This window comes from Rhipicephalus microplus, chromosome 2 (genome assembly GCF_043290135.1).
Source record: "Rhipicephalus microplus isolate Deutch F79 chromosome 2, USDA_Rmic, whole genome shotgun sequence".
Classification (NCBI taxonomy): Eukaryota; Metazoa; Arthropoda; class Arachnida; order Ixodida; family Ixodidae; genus Rhipicephalus; species Rhipicephalus microplus.
Genome location: NC_134701.1, coordinates 52,221,166 through 52,230,500, shown reverse-complemented (window position 1 = coordinate 52,230,500; position 9,335 = coordinate 52,221,166).

Genomic DNA, 9,335 nt, shown 5'->3' with positions numbered 1-9,335 from the left:
GCAAGCTCTAACGTAATGTTATACTCCGAAAGCTTGCCCAGCATCCGCTCGAGTGTTTTTTGGCAATCGCCCACGTTCTGGCCTAAAACTATGACATCATCAATATAGCAACGAACATTTGGTATGCCAAGCAAAACCTGATCCACCATGTTCTGAAACAAAGCGGGTGCAATGGCTGTTCCATAAAAAAGTCTGTTATACTGATAGAGTCTCTTATGCGTGTTAACTGTCAGAATATGTCTTGATTCTTCGCTCAGTACCATTCGTTGGCATGCCGATGACAAATCTAAGGCACAGAATACCTTGCCTCCCCAAATCACTATGAACAACGCCTCTGGTTGTGGTGGTGAGTGGTGGTCCACTTTAAGCACAGGATTTACAGGGATTTTGAGATCACGACAGAGGCGTATTTGATTAACTTGTTTCTATAGAACCACAACAAGTGGAGTTGCCCAATCGGTTCTACTCACAGGCGTGATAACGTTTTTGCTTTCAAGCTCAGCGAGGCGTTTTCCCACTTGTTCGTGCAAAGAAAAAGGAAGTGAGCATGTTTTTCAAAACACCGGCGTAGAACCAGGTTGCAAGACAACTTGCGCCTCGAAGTTCTTGATAAAACCATGTGAAAACACGAATCGCATCTACTCTGTCTTCAGTGCATACACTGCAAAGCGATTTCCAATTCAGCAGAAGCTTATAGGGAGGACAGGCTCAAGTTAGCACAGCACAGTTCACTACCTTAGTGGAAGGAGGCCAAAGCTTCGGTCACTCGGATGGGCCGCGCTCGCTGGGTTTTCCCATTGCGCACGCGGAAACCATGTTCCTTGGAGCGCTTATTTCGAATTTGCACGCAATGATCAGCGCTCCTTCGTCATTCTAGAAAGCAGGCACGTGCTACTGCTGCATTGTGAGCTGCTATAAAAGTTTAGACATGACGAAGACCTGAAAACTGCCTGTCAAGTTATACCGTTTCTGATGCGAGCATTGCGAGAAGCAAAGGCGTCAAGAGTGGATTATGGCAGTTCGCCGATACTCCGTGGTCTCGTTACTTTGAAATTTTTTTTTCGCGTGAACAGTGCTGTAAACTCTAAATAACTGAAAGAAACGCAATGACCGGACTCATATTAAAAGAAAGAGTGTGTGTTACATCGCGTCGACACGCATGACGCGTGTACGTAATAGGACAGCATCCAGTCGGCAAGCAAAAACAATTGTTTATTTTTCCCACTTGGAAGTGGCCCCGCCATGGTGGTCTAGTGGCTAAGGTACTTGGCTGCTGATCCGAAGGTCGCGGGATCAAATCCCGGCTGTGGCGACTACATTTCCGATGGAGGCGGAAATGTAGGCCCGTGTGCTCAGATTTGGGTCCACGTTAAAGAACCCCAGGTGGTCTAATTTTCCGGAGCCCTCCACTACGGCGTCTCTCATAATCATATGGTGGTTTTGGGACGTTAAACCTCACATATCAAATCAACCCACTTGTAAGTGTATATATATAGCAACTAAAAAAGGCGATAGGGGGAGAGGGGTGGTTCAAGGGCAAGATAGCTAGAACAAAGGCATGCGCCACTAGCGCTAGCAGATTAGTTCGATACGGCTGACGTCACTTTCCGACATCTCTCTTCCCTTAATAATGTAGTCGCTGTACATGTTTTCGTTGTCGAGTAGAGCGCAGCAGGGCTTGGGGTAGTGTCTCGGGTACGGCTGAGGTAGTGTTGCCATCTGCTGCATCGTTCCTCTGTTCAACTGACGGCGTCGGGGACTGTTGATGGTCGCTAGAAATGTTTGCTTCTGATGCTTCCTTCTCCGGTCCTTGATCTGAGCACAGCGTTGGAGTCGAAAAGTCCCGCTTCCGCATCTGGCCGACATGTCGTCTCACTAGAACGGTCAACGTTCGCACTCCAACCATCCGAGAACCGGTAGTAGACTCGACAGTTCCTGGCATCTATCTTTTTTCCTTTCCGAAGTTCCAGCATACACAGTGCGCCAGGTGATGGTAGCGACCACTCATCGGCGTCAATGGTGGATCCTGTGTAAAGAGGCTGGAAACACGCGTCCGAACGGGATCTTATTCGGTATTCGAAGAGTAGTTCAGACGGTGATTTCCCAGAGCTGTTCGGCGTCCTCCTGTAATTGAAAAGCAGCTTGCACAGGTCATCTTCCAACCATTCTCCTCTTCTTCTTCTTTAGGCCATCTTTAATGGTCCTGACTGCTCTTTCTGCCAAACCGTTCAACTGAGGGTGATAAACAGCCATGTGCAGGTGCGTTATGTTGTTCATGTTAATAAAAGTCCAGAACATGTCAATGGTAAGCTGCACCTCGTTATCAGAGACGATCGTTTGTGGCACGCCTAATAAGCAGAATATAGCACTGTGCTCGCAGCGTTGGCTTGTCTGGGCGGCACGGCTTCGATACACTTGCCGTGTTAGTCGACAACCACAAGAATTATGCTTTCTGCAATAGGACCAGCATAATCAATATGCACTCTTGACCATTTTTCTGTTGCTGCGGGCCAACTCATTGATATTGATGACGTCGGCATCGGCATGTTTTGAACACAGTTGCGACATGACGAAGCAACTCACTCTATATCGCATTGTAACCCTGACCACCAAAATGATGATCTTGCGAGCATTTTCATAACAGACGCTCCCTGATACGTCTCATGCAAAAGGTATAAGATGCGACGTCGTGCCTCAGTCGGAATGACAACTCGACGGCTCCAGTACAACAAGCCGTGAGCCATTGACAGCTCAAATTTCTTCTTCCCGAAAGGTTTCATGTTTGCATTCAGACCTTTTTCGGTTGACGGCCAGCCGTCTTTCGCGAATTTCATCACTTCACTCGGGAGTGGTTCACCTGCCGTAAACTGCTTTAGTTCTTCAACTGATGCAGTTTTCTCATTGAAAGCAACCAAAGCTAGTACGTATAGTCTGGTATCTGCTTCGGTAGGTTCCGGATCTGCAGTGCGTTGCGGCAATCTACTGAGGGCGTCAGCGTTCAATAGCTGCTTACCGGGAGGATATTCCAGTTGGTAGCGGAATCCCCCTAGGTACAGCGCCCAGCGTTGTACTCTGGCGGCAGCCAAGGTTGGAGTTGCTCGGTCCACCCTCAGCAGGCTCACCAGTGGTGAATGGTCCATCACCAAAATGAATTCTCGACAGACGAGGTTATCCCGAAATTTGCACACTTCAAACACAAGAGCAAACGTTTCACGTTCTAACTGCGAATAATTCTTTTCCGCCTTTGTCAAAATCTTAGATCGGAAACCGATCGGTTTGTTGTTTTTTCCGAATGTAGAATGTATGGAAAAGCACGGCTCCTATCCCCTCTTGCGAGGCGTCACTTTCCAACTTGAGGGGTCTTTCGGGATCGTAGTGTGCAAGCATAGCTGCTTTTTGGAGGCATTGTTTCGCCTTACGGAAAGCTGCTTCTTGCTCCTGGCCCCAGAACCAAGATGTGTTGCTCGCTATTAACTCGTACAGCGGTGCAAGCAGGGATGACATGTTCGGCACGAACTTCGAATAAAATGGAAGCATGCCCAGAAAAGGCCCGTAACTGCTGGACATTCTGTGGGTTGGGGGCTTGCGCAATCGCCTTTACGTTCCTCTCTATTGGGTGCGGACCCTCACGATCAATCTGATGACCCAGATACGTCACGGACTTCTGCTGAAAAGTACACTTGTCAAGCCTTGGCTTTACTCCGTGCTCCCGGAAACCCTGCTGTACTTGTTGTAATCTGTCGATAATGCCATGTTTTTCCGACACCAATACGTCGTCGAGGTAAGCTTGAACACCCGTCAAACCCTGTAGAGCGGTCTATTTTCCGCTGAAAGATAGAAGGCGCGGAAGCTATGCCGAAGGGCAGTCGGTTAAAGCAGAACAACCCGCGGTGTGTGTTTATTACGCACGATTGTTTTGATACCTCTTCCAGGTGTACTTGGTTATAGGATATGCGTACTGAAGAAGTCGCCAGCATTAAGGCATGCAAAAATATTATCTATGGCTGGTAAATGATATTGTTGCAATTCACAGACAGGATTCAACGACACCTTGAAAGCAACACATATCCTGATGATGCCGTCCTATTTTAGTACAGGCACAAGGGGGGTAGCCCACGTGGCATGCGTTACCGGTTATGGTACTCCAAGTGACACCAGCTGGTCAATTTCTCTTGAAACTTTGTCGCACAACGCAAAGGGAAGTAAACGGTGCTTACAAAACTTCGGCGTGGTTCCTTCTTTCAGCTTCAGGTGGGCAGGGGGTCCAGCAATGAGGACCAGCTTGGTACTGAAAACGTCTTGGAACTCCGCCATGGCGGCGTTCATGGCCGCAGTCCAGCGGCCCTCGGACCAAGGCCATGGCTGTGCGGGTACGTTGAGCATCGATGATCCTGCATTGCTGAGCTTGGCAATCAATTCTCGTCCACAGAGGCTCGGACTGGAACAGTTCAGCACTATCAAGGAGCACTTAACATTCTGGTCGTAGTACGACACAGTCATTTTCAGTTCCCCTAACACAGGCAGTTTCCCGAGATAACATGAGAGTTTGATGCTCGATGGTTTAAACGGAAGTCACCGTTCCCGGTGTTTCTCGAACAATGCTCTAGCCACGATGCTGGCAGGTGAACCTGTGTCCACAATCATAGGTACGTTAATACCACCCCATGTGAATGTACGGCGTATGGGGGCTATAGCTGACCTTCGAAGGGCGCGGTTAATGTCTAAATGTGCCCATCTTCAACAGTTTCCCCCATTTTGTCTGCGGTAACTGGAAACGCTTCGCCTTGCCTGGTTTGTGAACGAGTTTTGGATCGTACACTTCTCACGTTGCCTTGTCACATCTTTGCAAGATGACCGCAGCTACGGCATCGATAACACCTCGCTTTCACCCAGCCACAAGTGTTGCTGTTGTGCTTCTTACTTCCACAACGTACGCATTCTAACACCATTTCATCTGCGCATACTTGTCTTGCATTAACCTTCAGCACGGGGGCAAAGGCTTCCTGGGCGCAACTTTTCCAGTGAGCACTTGCACAGTGCGAGTACTTAGTGCAGCGACAAGCAACGTCCGCTTCTTTGCCGCGTCGCTCACGCCACTTGCCTCAAAATATGCTTCGGCCTTCGTAACGTAGGCTTTCTAGTAGTCAGCCTGGTCGTCGAACTCCGGTAGTTGGTGATAGATGAGTCTTAGTCGGTATCCCCGTAGTCGTTATTTCCAGCTTAACTGCCGGCTGAAGGCTGAATTGATCTTCCGCTTCTGTGTTCTTCGTCGCCACTGTTATAACGCGTCGACACGCACGACGCGTGTGCGGAATAGGACAACATCCAGTTGACAAGCAAAAACATAACCGTTTATTCCTCCCACTTGGAAGAGTATATAGAGACACTAAGGGGGGGGAGAGGGGAGGGGGGGTCAAGGGCAAGAGAGCAAGCACAAAGGCATGCGCCACTAGCGCTTCCAGATGAGTTCGATAGGGCTGACGTTATTTTCCAACAGTTTGTAAACTGAAACTTCAGCAAATAGACAACTGCTGTACATTTCGCGATTGGGTTCTGGCTTTCCGAGACAATCATTCGTAGGGCTAAAGCGGTAGAGCTTGCTAGCTTAGTACACTTAAAATGCCGTTCTGTGAGCCCAGCAAGCGTTTTATTCAGCTGATGGCTGTAGACTTATCGTCGCCGCTCAGTGTAAACAGATTTCTACTGCAGGTTCACGCTGAGCGTTTATACGTACAGGTCTTGCAAGCAACACCCATCGATAAGTCAGCATGATAAGGTGTTGTGATGCTAGGCTCGAAGTCACAGTTCGATTCCCACATACGCTAGCTGCATTTCCACGGGATTGAAACGCAGTAACAGTGCGCTCAGATTTTGGCGCAAGAATGATGGACAGTGTTGGTGTTGCATATTTTAAGCGTATGGTGGCATGATGCTCAATGTAAAGAGAAGTGACGCTCGGTGCGTGTGCACCCTCTGTAAGTTGTCGCCCCGCCGTATACACTTCAAATGGATTTAGGTGCACGTCAAAAAAAGAACGCCTCAGGTGGCCAGAATCAATCTGGAGTCTCAAACCATGGCGTGTCGCACTATGATGGTTTTTGCACGTAAAATATGTCCTTGCATGCGTTCGAGCCACAGGCGATATACAGCTACCGCTATGCAAAGAAGTTGAAAAAAAAATGAGGCAAATATAAGGCTTTCGATGGTTTCACGAAATTTGACGCGGTTATCAGGGGCAAATCTTGGCGTAACTAAAGCATGCTCGACCTTAGTGGGTATTGCGTGATATGAGTACGACTAAGGGAGCTGTCAAAACAACCTAATCGACATTCGAATCAGTGAACCCGCTGCGTTATCAGGCGTGGATATTATCCTAAATGAAACCTGAACTGCGAGCCTGCCTGGTCGAAATCGACATAAAAGATCTTTTTTGTGTGCATCATTATACTTTCAAAGAAGGGGTGAAAAATCAAAGATTTCATTCAACTTACGATACGACCTGATAACATCCAATGAAAACCTCGGCAAAAGTGTAACTCTTATGAAATTGAACAAACCACATTTAAATGGTGTCAGGGACTGTACAGGGCAGACGTAAATTCAGTCTCTTCACACTGACCTCTTACTAAATTCAAAGCCGCGTGACAAACTTGGCATTTAAGCAATATAAATCCCAACACCATATACAAATAAAGCGTGGTGGTAGTTTACTAACAGCTCCGAGAAGACATGAATGTCGTACCAAATGCGCCTTTTACCGGTATCATGCATATATAATTCGTGCTGTCCTCTCACTTTTAATGTCATAGAAAGGAGAAGGGCAGCTGTTTATCATCGACATTCACATAGTACTCGCTCAGAGGCATTGTGTTTGACTTGATTGGTCCCGCAGAGGTTGTCAATGAATCGCTCTCGATCGGCTCTGATAAGATTCACACCGTTAAAATGTTTTTATAATCTTTTTAAACCTTCGGAGCAAGTCACAGGTGACGCTGCACATGGGTGACCATATAACAGCACGTGCATAGCGCGTGAATGTGCTGAGATAGCGCAGGCAGAAGGCAGTGAGGAGCAAGGTACCGAGTGACCAGCTTTTGCTTGAAAGCGGTGAAACGCGCGCGGCGCAGCACCCACTGGCCGAGTTTGGGAGGACCATGAAGGTCGATCCTAACAATACAGGTAACTCGAGCTCATGTTCTTGGACGACAACTATTGGTAAAACCACCCTCTACCCTTCATAGGTCGTGGTTACAATACATTGCCCTACGACATCAATTTTCTCGCCTGTGTATGTCTTTAGAACAATCTGACTTGGTTCACAATTCACATGCGACAACTTTTCTTTGTACACACTTTCAGGTACAACTTTCACTGCAGCACCCGTGTCCACCTACATTGACACTTTCTGGCACTCCACATTTACAGTCACCACGTAATCGTTCTTCACAGACGTGGCGACTGTACCGAGTTCCTCAGAGCAGTTGCACAGAGTGTGCTCCTTCTTCTTCTGACGATTCTATTACTGCGTGTGCTTGCAGCTCACTTTTACTCGCCCGACACATGTTTCGAAGGTGTCCAAATTCTGAACATAGCTCGCACAAGTGGTTTTTATACCAGCAACGTTTTGGCGCATGCATCAATTCCCACAGCGGTAACAATTTCGTTTCTTGGTCTTGTTTCGCGCCACACTTTTAGCCTTAGCTTAGTCCCGGTCGCTGCGCTGGTACTTGTCAGCTTTCATTTTCACTGCCTTTATGTTCTCCGCCCGACTTCCTGCTTGTATTGCGGCTGTTTGTCTCGCAGCCAATTCAATGTCAAGAGCTACTTTGCAAGCCCTTTCGAATGTTAGTGCGTCTGCCATGAACAACGCCTTCCCAGTCTCTTGACTTCAAATCCCAGCTACAAATCCGTCGCGTAGGGCGTCCCAGAAAAATTCCCCGAAGTCACATTTTCTGGCTAGGTGCTTCAGTTATACCACGAAATTGTCGACACTTTCATGGTCAAGTTGCACGCGGCGGTTGAATTCGCACCTTTCTGCAAATATAGACGTCTTCGGGCTGCAGTGGCTTTGCAATAGATATTCCACTAAGGTTTTATCTCCTGGCAGAAGTGGAACAACCAAGTTCTTGAGAACCTCATATGCTTCAGCACCAATTACTTTCAAGAACACGGACAATTTTTTTCGTCCGCTATCTCGTTTGCCCTGACGTAATGCTCAAACCATTTGACATAGGATTCGAAGTTTTGATCCTTAGGAACGTACTCGTCTACTTTTCTAGGTTGGACATGGCTTGGTAGAAGTAGTAAATGTTACTTGATTGACTTTCAGATCCATTGTTGGCCTATGGCAGCGGCGCCTCCGGTAGTAGCGTGGCCACGTCGACCCGTAACATCCTCGTTGATGGTGTTCAGTAGGCCCGGTTACGGCGATCCCATCCTCGTCGCCAGATGAACTAACGCATACGAGCGACAACGACTCAGAGCCAGAAAGGCAACTGGCTGAGAACGACTTGTTCTTATACACAATAATGCTTTGACGTCACAGGTTATCACGAAAGACGTCACACCAAAGCTTACACTACGACATTTAGGTGTGACTGCAAGACAAGTGAGGATGCAGGCATCATTGCTAAAGAATGGGCAGTTATCGCCATACTGCAAACGTTCGAAGAAACAATGGCAGGACTGCAGACAGCTGTGGCACAAGATTAAGCCATCCAAAATGTGATAGGGGCGACAAATCACGGATGGTCTGATGCAAGAAAACTGTCGAGTGTACAGAAGCTGTTCACACATTCGCGTGATTAACTATCCGTGTATGAAGACTTTTATTTCGCGGCACTCGAACAGTAATACCAAACACTTGGAAGGATATAATCATGAAGTCTGTCCACTCTGGACACCTGGGCATCAACAGCTGCCTAAAAAGGGCAAGAGAGACCGTTCACTGGCCGCGCATGTCAAACGACGTGTGAAACATTGATTTTTATGTGGGGTTTGACGTCCCAAACCACCATATGATTATGAGAGACGCCGTAGTGGAGGGCTCCGGAAATTTCGACCACCTGGAGTTCTTTAAGATGCACCCAAATCTGAGCTCACGGGCCTATAGCATTTCCGCCTCCACCGAAAATGCAGCCGCCGCAGCCGAGACTAGATCCCGTGACCTGCAGGACGTATGAAACATTGTACAGACGTGTATAGTGTGCCAAACAATGCAAAAGCATCCTCTAAAGGAGCCACTGTTGCCAAAAGAAGTGCCGGAATTGTCATGAGAGCACGTGGCAGTAGACATGTTTGACGGCAAAGGAAGACCACACTTAGTGATTGTGGAC